The 16,599-nt window shown below is 47.7% G+C and overlaps 14 non-coding genes across 14 annotated transcripts; 9 read left to right on the top strand and 5 right to left on the bottom strand.

Moving 5' to 3' along the window:
* The first annotated feature begins 976 nt into the window (after positions 1-976).
* trnay-gua (transfer RNA tyrosine (anticodon GUA)) lies at positions 977-1,063 on the top strand. Its single transcript is given in 2 exon segments — positions 977-1,013; positions 1,028-1,063. It is a non-coding gene; the product is annotated as a tRNA-Tyr (tRNA).
* Positions 1,064-1,158: 95 nt separating this feature from the next.
* Positions 1,159-1,230, bottom strand: trnae-cuc (transfer RNA glutamic acid (anticodon CUC)). The gene has a single exon. It is a non-coding gene; the product is annotated as a tRNA-Glu (tRNA).
* Positions 1,231-1,446: 216 nt separating this feature from the next.
* trnar-acg (transfer RNA arginine (anticodon ACG)) lies at positions 1,447-1,519 on the top strand. Its single transcript has one exon. It is a non-coding gene; the product is annotated as a tRNA-Arg (tRNA).
* A 1,620-nt stretch (positions 1,520-3,139) lies between these two features.
* On the top strand, positions 3,140-3,226 carry trnay-gua (transfer RNA tyrosine (anticodon GUA)). Its single transcript is given in 2 exon segments — positions 3,140-3,176; positions 3,191-3,226. It is a non-coding gene; the product is annotated as a tRNA-Tyr (tRNA).
* A 95-nt stretch (positions 3,227-3,321) lies between these two features.
* Positions 3,322-3,393, bottom strand: trnae-cuc (transfer RNA glutamic acid (anticodon CUC)). The gene has a single exon. It is a non-coding gene; the product is annotated as a tRNA-Glu (tRNA).
* A 216-nt stretch (positions 3,394-3,609) lies between these two features.
* trnar-acg (transfer RNA arginine (anticodon ACG)) lies at positions 3,610-3,682 on the top strand. Its single transcript has one exon. It is a non-coding gene; the product is annotated as a tRNA-Arg (tRNA).
* A 4,841-nt stretch (positions 3,683-8,523) lies between these two features.
* On the top strand, positions 8,524-8,610 carry trnay-gua (transfer RNA tyrosine (anticodon GUA)). The gene is given in 2 exon segments: positions 8,524-8,560; positions 8,575-8,610. It is a non-coding gene; the product is annotated as a tRNA-Tyr (tRNA).
* A 2,260-nt stretch (positions 8,611-10,870) lies between these two features.
* Positions 10,871-10,942, bottom strand: trnae-cuc (transfer RNA glutamic acid (anticodon CUC)). The gene has a single exon. It is a non-coding gene; the product is annotated as a tRNA-Glu (tRNA).
* Positions 10,943-11,158: 216 nt separating this feature from the next.
* trnar-acg (transfer RNA arginine (anticodon ACG)) lies at positions 11,159-11,231 on the top strand. Its single transcript has one exon. It is a non-coding gene; the product is annotated as a tRNA-Arg (tRNA).
* A 1,621-nt stretch (positions 11,232-12,852) lies between these two features.
* trnay-gua (transfer RNA tyrosine (anticodon GUA)) lies at positions 12,853-12,939 on the top strand. Its single transcript is given in 2 exon segments — positions 12,853-12,889; positions 12,904-12,939. It is a non-coding gene; the product is annotated as a tRNA-Tyr (tRNA).
* A 95-nt stretch (positions 12,940-13,034) lies between these two features.
* trnae-cuc (transfer RNA glutamic acid (anticodon CUC)) lies at positions 13,035-13,106 on the bottom strand. The gene has a single exon. It is a non-coding gene; the product is annotated as a tRNA-Glu (tRNA).
* Positions 13,107-15,006: 1,900 nt separating this feature from the next.
* Positions 15,007-15,093, top strand: trnay-gua (transfer RNA tyrosine (anticodon GUA)). Its single transcript is given in 2 exon segments — positions 15,007-15,043; positions 15,058-15,093. It is a non-coding gene; the product is annotated as a tRNA-Tyr (tRNA).
* A 95-nt stretch (positions 15,094-15,188) lies between these two features.
* Positions 15,189-15,260, bottom strand: trnae-cuc (transfer RNA glutamic acid (anticodon CUC)). The gene has a single exon. It is a non-coding gene; the product is annotated as a tRNA-Glu (tRNA).
* A 216-nt stretch (positions 15,261-15,476) lies between these two features.
* On the top strand, positions 15,477-15,549 carry trnar-acg (transfer RNA arginine (anticodon ACG)). The gene has a single exon. It is a non-coding gene; the product is annotated as a tRNA-Arg (tRNA).
* Positions 15,550-16,599: the final 1,050 nt, after the last annotated feature.

Below are 16,599 nucleotides of genomic sequence, written 5' to 3'. Positions count from 1 at the left end.
TAAACCCAACCCCACAGTATCCTGCTTTGTTTTATTAACCTCTAAACCTACCCCCACTCAAAACCCAACCTCACAGTAACAAACCTCCATAAGGTTTTGATTTATTCAATGTCTTGTACATGGCACAGAACACAACCTATTGCATTTTGTTAATATAACACCTACCCCAGCCATAGGCCCAACCTCACAGTAACCTGCTGTGTTTGATTAATTTTTACACCTACCCCAACCCTAAAAACAACCCTCAGAGTAACCAGTTTTTTTCTCCTTTTATTAATGTCCACTACAGCTACATCAATCGTAAACCCAGCCTACTTGTGGCACAAGTCCCTACCACATAGAGGTCACCCAGCCAACTTGCAGTGTAATCTCCTCCGCTTGTAGGTCTCTGAGCTGCAGCAACACCTAAGTGCTCTGACACACAGTCATAATAGAAACCATTGCTTTAACCTCCTCTTGGAAAGGAGAGAGTCTCCGACCCTGGATTTCAGGTGTTCTATGGAGGGACTGTCAGGAACCTGTAAGAGCATCCCTTCCACACAACCTTTTGCCATAAAAACAAAGCAGAATGTGTGGTGAAGGAACTCCAGATTGACAGAGCCTTGTCCTTGCTTCAAGCAATGTGGTAACAAAATGCTGAACAGAGTGCCGGTGGCACAAAGGATAACGCTTATGACTATGGATCAGAAGATTCCAGGTTACGGAAACCAGGGAACTGTGTATGAGAGAATGCATAAGTGTGTGAGTGGCACTTGTGCAAGTGGAGCCGTGAAGTGCGAGCGATCAGAAAGAACTGGAGTTTGTGCCAAGACTGGGGCCCAAAAGCGGCAGCTTCCATATACCTAGCGGCCAGGATTCCTGGTTTTCACCCAGGTGGTCCGGGTTTGACTCCCGGTATGGGAAGGGATGAGTGCTCTTGGCCAGCAATTGGACTTCGTCGACTTTATAGGGTGCGGTTGTGAACAACCATCATAAGCCTTCGATAGCTCAGTCGGTAGAGCGGAGGGCTGTAGGTGGCATGTTGGCAATCCTTAGGTCGCTGGTTCGACTCCGGCTCGAAGGATGGCTTTTGCGCTCAGAGACGCTTCTTTTTTTTTGCCTTTGCGAAGATAAAATCGGCACTACAGCTCGAAGTTCACCATGAAGGTATAAAGGAAGTTCCCTGACCGGGAATCGAACCCGGGCCGCGGCGGTGAGAGCGCCGAATCCTAACCACTAGACCACCAGGGAAGTGCTGGCAAACGCTTGCCCTCAAGCCTAGCTTTGCGCCTCCACCCAAGTGTGCTGCAACTGCTCTGACAAAAATAACTCTAACGCTTGTACCCTCCTCCTGGAGAGGAGAAAGTCTCAGAGCTTGGATCACAGTTCTTTTAGCGAGGGACTGCCACATGCTCTGTGTAGGAGCATCCTATCGACACCACAACTTGAAGCCCACCAAAACAGACAGGGCCAGTGGCGCAATGGATAACGCGTCTGACTACGGATCAGAAGATTCTAGGTTCGACTCCTGGCTGGCTCGCTCAGGACTTTTTGCATTGGTGTCCATCAGCGCACCATGCACGCCGTTTGCCCCTGCCCGAGCTGTTCAGTTCTACTCCGGAGTGAATCAAGTTTCTGGAGCCGCCAGCACAGAGCCTGTGGGGTGCTCCCCTGGTTTACAAAGGATCCCCCAACTGCTCTCATGCCTTGGTCCCGTACATCCCTCAGGACCTCCAGAAGAAACCAGTACAGCCGCTCTCCTGGGAAGACGCCAGTGACAGCTTGTAGACCAAAATGTTTGCTGTGAGGCTGAGGCGTTCTACTGCAGCACAGATACAAATACTTAAAGCAGACAAGATTTAAATACAAAGTGCCAACCTAAAACAAGATTGCAGTCCAAATGACCATCTCAGACAAGTGTGAGCAATGTTTCAGTCTCTGTTATATGTCTGCAAATATGCCACACAGTGCAAATGCTCATACTACTGAAAAGGAAGTTACCTGACTGAGAAAGGTATAAATAGAAATCGGAGCCTGCTCCAAATGGCCTGCTCAGCTCCAAGTGGGTGAGACTTGAGCTCCAAGTGGGCTGTACAAACCTCCTGGAGTTTTCATTCATTTAATGTCTCGTACATGACACTGCGTCCAACCTATTATGTTTGAATATCAAATCTACCCCAATCCTAAACCCAACCCCACAGTATCCTGCTTTGTTTTATTAACCTCTAAACCTACCCCCACTCAAAACCCAACCTCACAGTAACAAACCTCCATAAGGTTTTGATTTATTCAATGTCTTGTACATGGCACAGAATACAACCTATTGCATTTTGTTAATATAACACCTACCACAGCCCTAGGCCCAACCTCACAGTAACCTGCTGTGTTTGATTAATTTTTACACCTACCCCAACCCTAAAAACAACCCTAAGAGTAACCAGTTTTTTTCTCCTTTTATTAATGTCCACTACAGCTACATCAATCGTAAACCCAGCCTACTTGTGGCACAAGTCCCTACCACATAGAGGTCACCCAGCCAACTTGCAGTGTAATCTCCTCCGCTTGTAGGTCTCTGAGCTGCAGCAACACCTAAGTGCTCTGACACACAGTCATAATAGAAACCATTGCTTTAACCTCCTCTTGGAAAGGAGAGAGTCTCCGACCCTGGATTTCAGGTCTTCTATGGAGGGACTGTCAGGAACCTGTAAGAGCATCCCTTCCACACAACCTTTTGCCATAAAAACAAAGCAGAATGTGTGGTGAAGGAACTCCAGATTGACAGAGCCTTGTCCTTGCTTCAAGCAATGTGGTAACAAAATGCTGAACAGAGTGCCGGTGGCACAAAGGATAACGCTTATGACTATGGATCAGAAGATTCCAGGTTACGGAAACCAGGGAACTGTGTATGAGAGAATGCATAAGTGTGTGAGTGGCACTTGTGCAAGTGGAGCCGTGAAGTGCGAGCGATTAGAAAGAACTGGAGTTTGTGCCAAGACTGGGGCCCAAAAGCGGCAGCTTCCATATACCTAGCGGCCAGGATTCCTGGTTTTCACCCAGGTGGTCCGGGTTTGACTCCCGGTATGGGAAGGGATGAGTGCTCTTGGCCAGCAATTGGACTTCGTCGACTTTATAGGGTGCGGTTGTGAACAGCCATCATAAGCCTTCGATAGCTCAGTCGGTAGAGCGGAGGACTGTAGGTGGCATGTTGGCAATCCTTAGGTCGCTGGTTCGACTCCGGCTCGAAGGATGGCTTTTGCGCTCAGAGACGCTTCTTTTTTTTTGCCTTTGCGAAGATAAAATCGGCACTACAGCTCGAAGTTCACCATGAAGGTATAAAGGAAGTTCCCTGACCGGGAATCGAACCCGGGCCGCGGCGGTGAGAGCGCCGAATCCTAACCACTAGACCACCAGGGAAGTGCTGGCAAACGCTTGCCCTCAAGCCTAGCTTTGCGCCTCCACCCAAGTGTGCTGCAACTGCTCTGACAAAAATAACTCTAACGCTTGTACCCTCCTCCTGGAGAGGAGAAAGTCTCAGAGCTTGGATCACAGTTCTTTTAGCGAGGGACTGCCACATGCTCTGTGTAGGAGCATCCTATCGACACCACAACTTGAAGCCCACCAAAACAGACAGGGCCAGTGGCGCAATGGATAACGCGTCTGACTACGGATCAGAAGATTCTAGGTTCGACTCCTGGCTGGCTCGCTCAGGACTTTTTGCATTGGTGTCCATCAGCGCACCTCGCAAGCCGTTTGCCCCTGCCCGAGCTGTTCAGTTCTACTCCGGAGTGAATCAAGTTTCTGGAGCCGCCAGCACAGAGCCTGTGGGGTGCTCCCCTGGTTTACAAAGGATCCCCCAACTGCTCTCATGCCTTGGTCCCGTACATCCCTCAGGACCTCCAAAAGAAACCAGTACAGCCGCTCTCCTGGGAAGACGCCAGTGACAGCTTGTAGACCAAAATGTTTGCTGTGAGGCTGAGGCGTTCTACTGCAGCACAGATACAAATACGTAAAGCAGACAAGATTTAAATACAAAGTGCCAACCTAAAACAAGATTGCAGTCCAAATGACCATCTCAGACAAGTGTGAGCAATGTTTCAGTCTCTGTTATATGTCTGCAAATATGCCACACAGTGCAGATGCTCATACTACTGAAAAGGAAGTTACCTGACTGAGAAAGGTATAAATAGAAATCGGAGCCTGCTCCAAATGGCCTGCTCAGCTCCAAGTGGGTGAGACTTGAGCTCCAAGTGGGCTGTACAAACCTCCTGGAGTTTTCATTCATTTAATGTCTCGTACATGACACTGCGTCCAACCTATTATGTTTGAATATCAAATCTACCCCAATCCTAAACCCAACCCCACAGTATCCTGCTTTGTTTTATTAACCTCTAAACCTACCCCCACTCAAAACCCAACCTCACAGTAACAAACCTCCATAAGGTTTTGATTTATTCAATGTCTTGTACATGGCACAGAATACAACCTATTGCATTTTGTTAATATAACACCTACCCCAGCCCTAGGCCCAACCTCACAGTAACCTGCTGTGTTTGATTAATTTTTACACCTACCCCAACCCTAAAAACAACCCTCAGAGTAACCAGTTTTTTTCTCCTTTTATTAATGTCCACTACAGCTACATCAATCGTAAACCCAGCCTACTTGTGGCACAAGTCCCTACCACATAGAGGTCACCCAGCCAACTTGCAGTGTAATCTCCTCCGCTTGTAGGTCTCTGAGCTGCAGCAACACCTAAGTGCTCTGACACACAGTCATAATAGAAACCATTGCTTTAACCTCCTCTTGGAAAGAAGAGAGTCTCCGACCCTGGATTTCAGGTCTTCTATGGAGGGACTGTCAGGAATCCTGTAAGAGCATCCCCTCCACACAACCTTTTGCCATAAAAACAAAGCAGAATGTGTGGTGAAGGAACTCCAGATTGACAGAGCCTTGTCCTTGCTTCAAGCAATGTGGTAACAAAATGCTGAACAGAGTGCCGGTGGCACAAAGGATAACGCTTATGACTATGGATCAGAAGATTCTAGGCTACGGAAACCAGGGAACTGTGTATGAGAGAATGCATAAGTGTCACCGGCACTGGCATAAGTGCCACCGGCACTCTACCGACAAAGCACTTGAGTACTTTACTTTATTGTTTTACTTTACACTTATTTTTTGTTGTCAGTGCACTTTTATTATGTGTGTTCTAATTCCTGTTGTTACTAACACTCGCAAAACACGGGAGGTACGCTGCAGGCGTAATCCTCACAACCTTCGTTCAATACATGTATTTACTATTTCACAACTCTCTCTCTCCCTGGGCCTCTGGAATTGTCAATCAGCTGTTAACAAGGCTGATTTTATTACCTCCATAGCTACATATTCTGACTATAATCTCATGGCTCTAACTGAGACCTGGTAGAGGCCGGAGGACACTGCTACACATGCTACTCTTTCTGCTAGTTTCTCTTTTTCCCACACTCCTCGTCAGACAGGGAGAGGGGGTGGGACTGGACTACTAATTTCCAAAGAATGGAAATTTACTCTGATACCGTCCCTGCCAACAATCAGCTCCTTTGAATTCCATGCAGTCACCATTATCCACCCCTTCTACATAAATGTGGTTGTCATCTACCGCCCACCAGGTAAATTAGGTCACTTCCTAGATGAACTGGATGTTCTTCTCTCATCTTTTTCTAATTTTGCCACTCCCTTATTGGTGCTAGGTGACTTCAACATTTACGTTGACAAACCGCAAGCTGCAGACTTTCAGACTTTGCTTGCCTCTTTTGACCTAAAAAGAGCACCTACTTCTGCTACCCACAAATCAGGTAATCAGCTAGACCTTATTTACACACGACACTGCTTCACTGATCAAACAATAGTAACTCCACTACAAATATCTGATCATTTCCTTCTGTCTCTCAACATCCACATTACTCCTGAGCCGCCACACACTCCAACACTGGTTACCTTTCGCAGAAACCTACGATCTCTCTCACCCAATAGACTATCCACCATTGTTTCAGACTCTCTTCCTCCATCTCGCAAACTCACTTCACTTGATTCGAACAGTGCCACTAATACACTCTGCTCCACACTAGCATCATGTCTAGACCGATTATGTCCTCTTGCATCCAGGCCAGCCCGTGCCAGTCCTCCTGCACCCTGGCTCTCGGATGCTCTCCGTGAGCATCGCTCAAAACTTCGGGCTGCGGAGAGAATTTGGCGGAAAACTAAAAATCCTGCACATCTCTTAACATACCAAACTCTTCTGTCCTCTTTCTCAGCTGAGGTTACTTCTGCAAAGCAGACGTATTACCGTCTGAAAATCAACAATGCCACTAATCCTCGCCTCTTTTTTTAAAACATTTTCCTCCCTCCTCTATCCTCCTCCTCCCCTGCATCCTCCACACTTACTACTGATGACTTTGCTACATTCTTCTGCACCAAAACTGCAAAAATCAGTGCTCAATTTGCTGCACCTACAACAAACACGCAAGATACAACACCAACACCACACACACTCACCTCTTTTTCTCAGCTCTCTGAGTCTGAGGTGTCCAAACTTGTGCTATCTAGCCATGCAACCACCTGTCCACTCGATCCCATTCCCTCTCATCTCTTGCAAGCCATCTCTCCTGCAGTCATACCAACACTGACTCACATAATTAACACATCTCTTGACTCTGGTTTATTCCCCACTACATTTAAGCAGGCTAGGGTAACCCCACTGCTAAAGAAACCCAACCTGGACCATACGCTACTTGAAAACTACAGACCAGTATCCCTGCTTCCATTCATGGCCAAGATTCTGGAGAAAGTAGTGTTCAATCAAGTCCTGGACTTTCTTACTCAAAACAACCTCATGGACAACAAGCAATCCGGCTTTAAGAAAGGTCACTCAACTGAGACTGCCCTGCTCTCGGTCGTGGAGGATCTCAGACTGGCTAAAGCAGACTCTAAATCATCAGTCCTCATTTTGCTGGACTTGTCAGCTGCTTTTGACACTGTCAACCACCAGATCCTGCTATCTACGCTTGAGTCACTGGGCGTTGCGGGCACTGTTATACAATGGTTCGGATCTTACCTCTCTGACAGGTCATTCAGGGTGTCTTGGAGGGGAGAAGTGTCCAACCTACAGCATCTAAACACTGGGGTACCTCAAGGCTCTGTTCTTGGGCCACTTCTCTTCTCCATCTACACATCATCTCTAGGACCAGTCATCCAGAGACATGGATTCTCCTACCACTGCTATGCTGATGATACCCAGCTATACCTCTCTTTTCATCCTGATGATCCCTCGGTTCCTGCTCGTATCTCAGCCTGCCTGTTGGATATTTCACACTGGATGAAAGATCATCATCTTCAGCTGAACCTCGCAAAAACGGAAATGCTTGTAGTTTCTGCCAACCCGACTCTACACCATAACTTTTCAATCCAGATGGATGGGGCAACCATTACTGCATCCAAAATGGTGAAAAGCCTTGGAGAAACGATTGATGACCAACTAAACTTCTCTGACCACATTTCTAGAACTGCTCGATCGTGCAGATTTGCACTCTATAACATCAGGAAGATCCGACCCTTCTTATCTGAACATGCAGCTCAACTCCTTGTTCAAGCTCTTGTTCTCTCCAAACTGGATTACTGCAACTCTCTACTAGCTGGGCTTCCAGCTAACTCTATCAAGCCTCTTCAACTGCTCCAGAATGCAGCAGCACGAGTTGTCTTCAATGAACCTAAACGAGCACATGTCACTCCGCTGCTAGTCCGTTTGCACTGGCTGCCAGTTGCTGCTCGCATCAAATTCAAAACTCTGATGTTTGCCTACAAAGTGACTTCTGGCCTAGCACCTTCTTCTCTGCACTCACTTCTGCAGATCTATGTGCCCTCCAGAAACTTGCGTTCTGTGAATGAACGTCGCCTCGTGGTTCCATCCCAAAGAGGGAAAAAATCACTTTCGCGAACGCTCACGCTCAATCTGCCCAGTTGGTGGAATGAACTCCCTAACTGCATCAGAACAGCAGAGTCACTCGCTATTTTCAAGAAACGACTAAAAACTCAACTATTTAGTCTCCACTTCACTTCCTAATCTGCAATTGCCTCTTTGAATATCACACTAACTGTACAAAAAAAAAAAAAAAAAAACTACTAACACTTCCGTTCTTAGACTTTACAGACCTGAAACTTGCCTTAAGTACTTATTCATTGTTGCTCTTAGTTGTGTAAATTGCTTCCTTGTCCTCATTTGTAAGTCGCTTTGGATAAAAGCGTCTGCTAAATGACTAAATGTAAAATGTAAATGTGTGAGTGGCACTTGTGCAAGTGGAGCCGTGAAGTGCGAGCGATCAGAAAGAACTGGAGTTTGTGCCAAGACTGGGGCCCAAAAGCGGCAGCTTCCATATACCTAGCGGCCAGGATTCCTGGTTTTCACCCAGGTGGTCCGGGTTTGACTCCCGGTATGGGAAGGCATGAGTGCTCTTGGCCAGCAATTGGACTTCGTCGACTTTATAGGGTGCGGTTGTGAACAGCCATCATAACCCTTCGATAGCTCAGTTGGTACAGCGGAGGACTGTAGGTGGCATGTTGGCAATCCTTAGGTCGCTGGTTCGACTCCGGCTCGAAGGATGTCTTTTGCGCTCAGAGACGCTTCTTTTTTTTTGCCTTTGCGAAGATAAAATAGGCAATACAGCTCGAAGTTCACCATGAAGGTATAAAGGAAGTTGCCTGACCGGGAATCGAACCCGGGCCGCGGCGGTGAGAGCGCCGAATCCTAACCACTAGACCACCAGGGAAGTGCTGGCAAACGCTTGCCCTCAAGCCTAGCTTTGCGCCTCCACCCAAGTGTGCTGCAACTGCTCTGACAAAAATAACTCTAACGCTTGTACCCTCCTCCTGGAGAGGAGAAAGTCTCAGAGCTTGGATCACAGTTCTTTTAGCGAGGGACTGCCACATGCTCTGTGTAGGAGCATCCTATCGACACCACAACTTGAGGCCCACCAAAACAGACAGGGCCAGTGGCGCAATGGATAATGCGTCTGGCTACGGATCAGAAGATTCTAGGTTCGACTCCTGGCTGGCTCGCTCAGGACTTTTTGCATTGGTGTCCATCAGCGCACCACGCATGCCGTTTGCCCCTGCCGAGCTGTTCAGTTCTACTCCGGAGTGAATCAAGTTTCTGGAGCCGCCAGCACAGAGCCTGTGGGGTGCTCCCCTGCTTTACAAAGGATCCCCCAACTGCTCTCATGCCTTGGTCCCGTACATCCCTCAGGACCTCCAGAAGAAACCAGTACAGCCGCTCTCCTGGGAAGATGCCAGTGACAGCTTGTAGACCAAAATGTTTGCTGTGAGGCTGAGGCGTTCTACTGCAGCACAGATACAAATACGTAAAGCAGACAAGATTTAAATACAAAGTGCCAACCTAAAACAAGATTGCAGTCCAAATGACCATCTCAGACAAGTGTGAGCAATGTTTCAGTCTCTGTTATATGTCTGCAAATATGCCACACAGTGCAGATGCTCATACTACTGAAAAGGAAGTTACCTGACTGAGAAAGGTATAAATAGAAATCGGAGCCTGCTCCAAATGGCCTGCTCAGCTCCAAGTGGGTGAGACTTGAGCTCCAAGTGGGCTGTACAAACCTCCTGGAGTTTTCATTCATTTAATGTCTCGTACATGACACTGCGTCCAACCTATTATGTTTGAATATCAAATCTACCCCAATCCTAAACCCAACCCCACAGTATCCTGCTTTGTTTTATTAACCTCTAAACCTACCCCCACTCAAAACCCAACCTCACAGTAACAAACCTCCATAAGGTTTTGATTTATTCAATGTCTTGTACATGGCACAGAATACAACCTATTGCATTTTGTTAATATAACACCTACCCCAGCCCTAGGCCCAACCTCACAGTAACCTGCTGTGTTTGATTAATTTTTACACCTACCCCAACCCTAAAAACAACCCTCAGAGTAACCAGTTTTTTTCTCCTTTTATTAATGTCCACTACAGCTACATCAATCGTAAACCCAGCCTACTTGTGGCACAAGTCCCTACCACATAGAGGTCACCCAGCCAACTTGCAGTGTAATCTCCTCTGCTTGTAGGTCTCTGAGCTGCAGCAACACCTAAGTGCTCTGACACACAGTCATAATGGAAACCATTGCTTTAACCTCCTCTTGAAAAGGAGAGAGTCTCCGACCCTGGATTTCAGGTCTTCTATGGAGGGACTGTCAGGAATCCTGTAAGAGCATCCCCTCCACACAACCTTTTGCCATAAAAACAAAGCAGAATGTGTGGTGAAGGAACTCCAGATTGACAGAGCCTTGTCCTTGCTTCAAGCAATGTGGTAACAAAATGCTGAACAGAGTGCCGGTGGCACAAAGGATAACGCTTATGACTATGGATCAGAAGATTCTAGGTTACGGAAACCAGGGAACTGTGTATGAGAGAATGCATAAGTGTGTGAGTGGCACTTGTGCAAGTGGAGCCGTGAAGTGCGAGCGATCAGAAAGAACTGGAGTTTGTGCCAAGACCGGGGCCCAAAAGCGGCAGCTTCCATATACCTAGCGGCCAGGATTCCTGGTTTTCACCCAGGTGGTCCGGGTTTGACTCCCGGTATGGGAAGGCATGAGTGCTCTTGGCCAGCAATTGGACTTCGTCGACTTTATAGGGTGCGGTTGTGAACAGCCATCATAAGCCTTCGATAGCTCAGTTGGTAGAGCGAAGGACTGTAGGTGGCATGTTGGCAATCCTTAGGTCGTTGGTTCGACTCTGGCTCGAAGGATGGCTTTTGCGCTCAGAGACGCTTCTTTTTTTTTTTGCCTTTGCGAAGATAAAATTGGCACTACAGCTCGAAGTTCACCATGAAGGTTTGAAGAAAGTTCCCTGACCGGGAATCGAACCCGGGCCGCGGCGGTGAGAGCGCCGAATCCTAACCACTAGACCACCAGGGAAGTGCTGGCAAACGCTTGCCCTCAAGCCTAGCTTTGCGCCTCCACCCAAGTGTGCTGCAACTGCTCTGACAAAAATAACTCTAACGCTTGTACCCTCCTCCTGGAGAGGAGAAAGTCTCAGAGCTTGGATCACAGTTCTTTTAGCGAGGAACTGCCACATGCTCTGTGTAGGAGCATCCTATCGACACCACAACTTGAGGCCCAACAAAACAGACAGGGCCAGTGGCGCAATGGATAACGCGTCTGACTACGGATTAGAAGATTCTAGGTTCGACTCCTGGCTGGCTCGCTCAGGACTTTTTGCATTGGTGTCCATCAGCGCACCTCGCACGCCGTTTGCCCCTGCCCGAGCTGTTCAGTTCTACTCCGGAGTGAATCAAGTTTCTGGAGCCGCCAGCACAGAGCCTGTGGGGTGCTCCCCTGGTTTGCAAAGGATCCCCCAACTGCTCTCATGCCTTGGTCCCGTACATCCCTCAGGACCTCCAGAAGAAACCAGTACAGCCGCTCTCCTGGGAAGACGCCAGTGACAGCTTGTAGACCAAAATGTTTGCTGTGAGGCTGAGGCGTTCTACTGCAGCACAGATACAAATACGTTAAGCAGACAAGATTTAAATACAAAGTGCCAACCTAAAACAAGATTGCAGTCCAAATGACCATCTCAGACAAGTGTGAGCAATGTTTCAGTCTCTGTTATATGTCTGCAAATATGCCACACAGTGCAGATGCTCATACTACTGAAAAGGAAGTTACCTGACTGAGAAAGGTATAAATAGAAATCGGAGCCTGCTCCAAATGGCCTGCTCAGCTCCAAGTGGGTGAGACTTGAGCTCCAAGTGGGCTGTACAAACCTCCTGGAGTTTTCATTCATTTAATGTCTCGTACATGACACTGCGTCCAACCTATTATGTTTGAATATCAAATCTACCCCAATCCTAAACCCAACCCCACAGTATCCTGCTTTGTTTTATTAACCTCTAAACCTACCCCCACTCAAAACCCAACCTCACAGTAACAAACCTCCATAAGGTTTTGATTTATTCAATGTCTTGTACATGGCACAGAATACAACCTATTGCATTTTGTTAATATAACACCTAGCCCAGCCCTAGGCCCAACCTCACAGTAACCTGCTGTGTTTGATTAATTTTTACACCTACCCCAACCCTAAAAACAACCCTCAGAGTAACCAGTTTTTTTCTCCTTTTATTAATGTCCACTACAGCTACATCAATCGTAAACCCAGCCTACTTGTGGCACAAGTCCCTACCACATAGAGGTCACCCAGCCAACTTGCAGTGTAATCTCCTCCGCTTGTAGGTCTCTGAGCTGCAGCAACACCTAAGTGCTCTGACACACAGTCATAATGGAAACCATTGCTTTAACCTCCTCTTGGAAAGGAGAGAGTCTCCGACCCTGGATTTCAGGTCTTCTATGGAGGGACTGTCAGGAATCCTGTAAGAGCATCCCCTCCACACAACCTTTTGCCATAAAAACAAAGCAGAATGTGTGGTGAAGGAACTCCAGATTGACAGAGCCTTGTCCTTGCTTCAAGCAATGTGGTAACAAAATGCTGAACAGAGTGCCGGTGGCACAAAGGATAACGCTTATGACTATGGATCAGAAGATTCTAGGTTACGGAAACCAGGGAACTGTGTATGAGAGAATGCATAAGTGTGTGAGTGGCACTTGTGCAAGTGGAGCCGTGAAGTGCGAGCGATCAGAAAGAACTGGAGTTTGTGCCAAGACTGGGGCCCAAAAGCGGCAGCTTCCATATACCTAGCGGCCAGGATTCCTGGTTTTCACCCAGGTGGTCCGGGTTTGACTCCCGGTATGGGAAGGCATGAGTGCTCTTGGCCAGCAATTGGACTTCGTCGACTTTATAGGGTGCGGTTGTGAACAGCCATCATAAGCCTTCGATAGCTCAGTCGGTAGAGCGGAGGACTGTAGGTGGCATGTTGGCAATCCTTAGGTCGCTGGTTCGACTCCGGCTCGAAGGATGGCTTTTGCGCTCAGAGACGCTTCTTTTTTTTTGCCTTTGCGAAGATAAAATCGGCACTACAGCTCGAAGTTCACCATGAAGGTATAAAGGAAGTTCCCTGACCGGGAATCGAACCCAGGCCGCGGCGGTGAGAGCGCCGAATCCTAACCACTAGACCACCAGGGAAGTGCTGGCAAACGCTTGCCCTCAAGCCTAGCTTTGCGCCTCCACCCAAGTGTGCTGCAACTGCTCTGACAAAAATAACTCTAACGGTTGTACCCTCCTCCTGGAAAGGAGAAAGTCTCAGAGCTTGGATCACAGTTCTTTTAGCGAGGGACTGCCACATGCTCTGTGTAGGAGCATCCTATCGACACCACAACTTGAGGCCCACCAAAACAGACAGGGCCAGTGGTGCAATGGATAACGCGTCTGACTACGGATCAGAAGATTCTAGGTTCGACTCCTGGCTTGCTCGCTCAGGACTTTTTGCATTGGTGTCCATCAGCGCACCACGCACGCCGTTTGCCCCTGCCCGAGCTGTTCAGTTCTACTCCGGAGTGAATCAAGCCGCCAGCACAGAGCCTGTGGGGTGCTCCCCTGGTTTACAAAGGATCCCCCAACTGCTCTCATGCCTTGGTCCCGTACATCCCTCAGGACCTCCAGAAGAAACCAGTACAGCCGCTCTCCTGGGAAGACGCCAGTGACAGCTTGTAGACCAAAATGTTTGCTGTGAGGCTGAGGCGTTCTACTGCAGCACAGATACAAATACGTAAAGCAGACAAGATTTAAATACAAAGTGCCAACCTAAAACAAGATTGCAGTCCAAATGACCATCTCAGACAAGTGTGAGCAATGTTTCAGTCTCTGTTATATGTCTGCAAATATGCCACACAGTGCAAATGCTCATACTACTGAAAAGGAAGTTACCTGACTGAGAAAGGTATAAATAGAAATCGGAGCCTGCTCCAAATGGCCTGCTCAGCTCCAAGTGGGTGAGACTTGAGCTCCAAGTGGGCTGTACAAACCTCCTGGAGTTTTCATTCATTTAATGTCTCGTACATGACACTGCGTCCAACCTATTATGTTTGAATATCAAATCTACCCCAATCCTAAACCCAACCCCACAGTATCCTGCTTTGTTTTATTAACCTCTAAACCTACCCCCACTCAAAACCCAACCTCACAGTAACAAACCTCCATAAGGTTTTGATTTATTCAATGTCTTGTACATGGCACAGAATACAACCTATTGCATTTTGTTAATATAACACCTACCCCAGCCCTAGGCCCAACCTCACAGTAACCTGCTGTGTTTGATTAATTTTTACACCTACCCCAACCCTAAAAACAACCCTAAGAGTAACCAGTTTTTTTCTCCTTTTATTAATGTCCACTACAGCTACATCAATCGTAAACCCAGCCTACTTGTGGCACAAGTCCCTACCACATAGAGGTCACCCAGCCAACTTGCAGTGTAATCTCCTCCGCTTGTAGGTCTCTGAGCTGCAGCAACACCTAAGTGCTCTGACACACAGTCATAATAGAAACCATTGCTTTAACCTCCTCTTGGAAAGGAGAGAGTCTCCGACCCTGGATTTCAGGTGTTCTATGGAGGGACTGTCAGGAACCTGTAAGAGCATCCCTTCCACACAACCTTTTGCCATAAAAACAAAGCAGAATGTGTGGTGAAGGAACTCCAGATTGACAGAGCCTTGTCCTTGCTTCAAGCAATGTGGTAACAAAATGCTGAACAGAGTGCCGGTGGCACAAAGGATAACGCTTATGACTATGGATCAGAAGATTCCAGGTTACGGAAACCAGGGAACTGTGTATGAGAGAATGCATAAGTGTGTGAGTGGCACTTGTGCAAGTGGAGCCGTGAAGTGCGAGCGATCAGAAAGAACTGGAGTTTGTGCCAAGACTGGGGCCCAAAAGCGGCAGCTTCCATATACCTAGCGGCCAGGATTCCTGGTTTTCACCCAGGTGGTCCGGGTTTGACTCCCGGTATGGGAAGGGATGAGTGCTCTTGGCCAGCAATTGGACTTCGTCGACTTTATAGGGTGCGGTTGTGAACAGCCATCATAAGCCTTCGATAGCTCAGTCGGTAGAGCGGAGGACTGTATGTGGCATGTTGGCAATCCTTAGGTCGCTGGTTCGACTCCGGCTCGAAGGATGGCTTTTGTGCTCAGAGACGCTTCTTTTTTTTTGCCTTTGCGAAGATAAAATCGGCACTACAGCTCGAAGTTCACCATGAAGGTATAAAGAAAGTTCCCTGACCGGGAATCGAACCCGGGCCGCGGCGGTGAGAGCGCCGAATCCTAACCACTAGACCACCAGGGAAGTGCTGGCAAACGCTTGCCCTCAAGCCTAGCTTTGCGCCTCCACCCAAGTGTGCTGCAACTGCTCTGACAAAAATAACTCTAACGCTTGTACCCTCCTCCTGGAGAGGAGAAAGTCTCAGAGCTTGGATCACAGTTCTTTTAGCGAGGAACTGCCACATGCTCTGTGTAGGAGCATCCTATCGACACCACAACTTGAAGCCCACCAAAACAGACAGGGCCAGTGGCGCAATGGATAATGCGTCTGACTACGGATCAGAAGATTCTAGGTTCGACTCCTGGCTGGCTCGCTCAGGACTTTTTGCATTGGTGTCCATCAGCGCACCATGCACGCCGTTTGCCCCTGCCCGAGCTGTTCAGTTCTACTCCGGAGTGAATCAAGTTTCTGGAGCCGCCAGCACAGAGCCTGTGGGGTGCTCCCCTGGTTTACAAAGGATCCCCCAACTGCTCTCATGCCTTGGTCCCGTACATCCCTCAGGACCTCCAGAAGAAACCAGTACAGCCGCTCTCCTGGGAAGACGCCAGTGACAGCTTGTAGACCAAAATGTTTGCTGTGAGGCTGAGGTGTTCTACTGCAGCACAGATACAAATACTTAAAGCAGACAAGATTTAAATACAAAGTGCCAACCTAAAACAAGATTGCAGTCCAAATGACCATCTCAGACAAGTGTGAGCAATGTTTCAGTCTCTGTTATATGTCTGCAAATATGCCACACAGTGCAAATGCTCATACTACTGAAAAGGAAGTTACCTGACTGAGAAAGGTATAAATAGAAATCGGAGCCTGCTCCAAATGGCCTGCTCAGCTCCAAGTGGGTGAGACTTGAGCTCCAAGTGGGCTGTACAAACCTCCTGGAGTTTTCATTCATTTAATGTCTCGTACATGACACTGCGTCCAACCTATTATGTTTGAATATCAAATCTACCCCAATCCTAAACCCAACCCCACAGTATCCTGCTTTGTTTTATTAACCTCTAAACCTACCCCCACTCAAAACCCAACCTCACAGTAACAAACCTCCATAAGGTTTTGATTTATTCAATGTCTTGTACATGGCACAGAATACAACCTATTGCATTTTGTTAATATAACACCTACCCCAGCCCTAGGCCCAACCTCACAGTAACCTGCTGTGTTTGATTAATTTTTACACCTACCCCAACCCTAAAAACAACCCTAAGAGTAACCAGTTTTTTTCTCCTTTTATTAATGTCCACTACAGCTACATCAATCGTAAACCCAGCCTACTTGTGGCACAAGTCCCTACCACATAAAGGTCACCCAGCCAACTTGCAGTGTAATCTCCTCCGCTTGTAGGTCTCTGAGCTGCAGCAACACC

This window comes from Danio rerio, chromosome 15 (genome assembly GCF_052040795.2).
Source record: "Danio rerio strain M-AB ecotype USA chromosome 15, GRCz13ab, whole genome shotgun sequence".
In the NCBI taxonomy this organism is placed as follows: Eukaryota; Metazoa; Chordata; class Actinopteri; order Cypriniformes; family Danionidae; genus Danio; species Danio rerio.
Note: the sequence above shows the minus strand (reverse complement) of the source record. Positions and strands in the feature narration are given on the sequence as shown.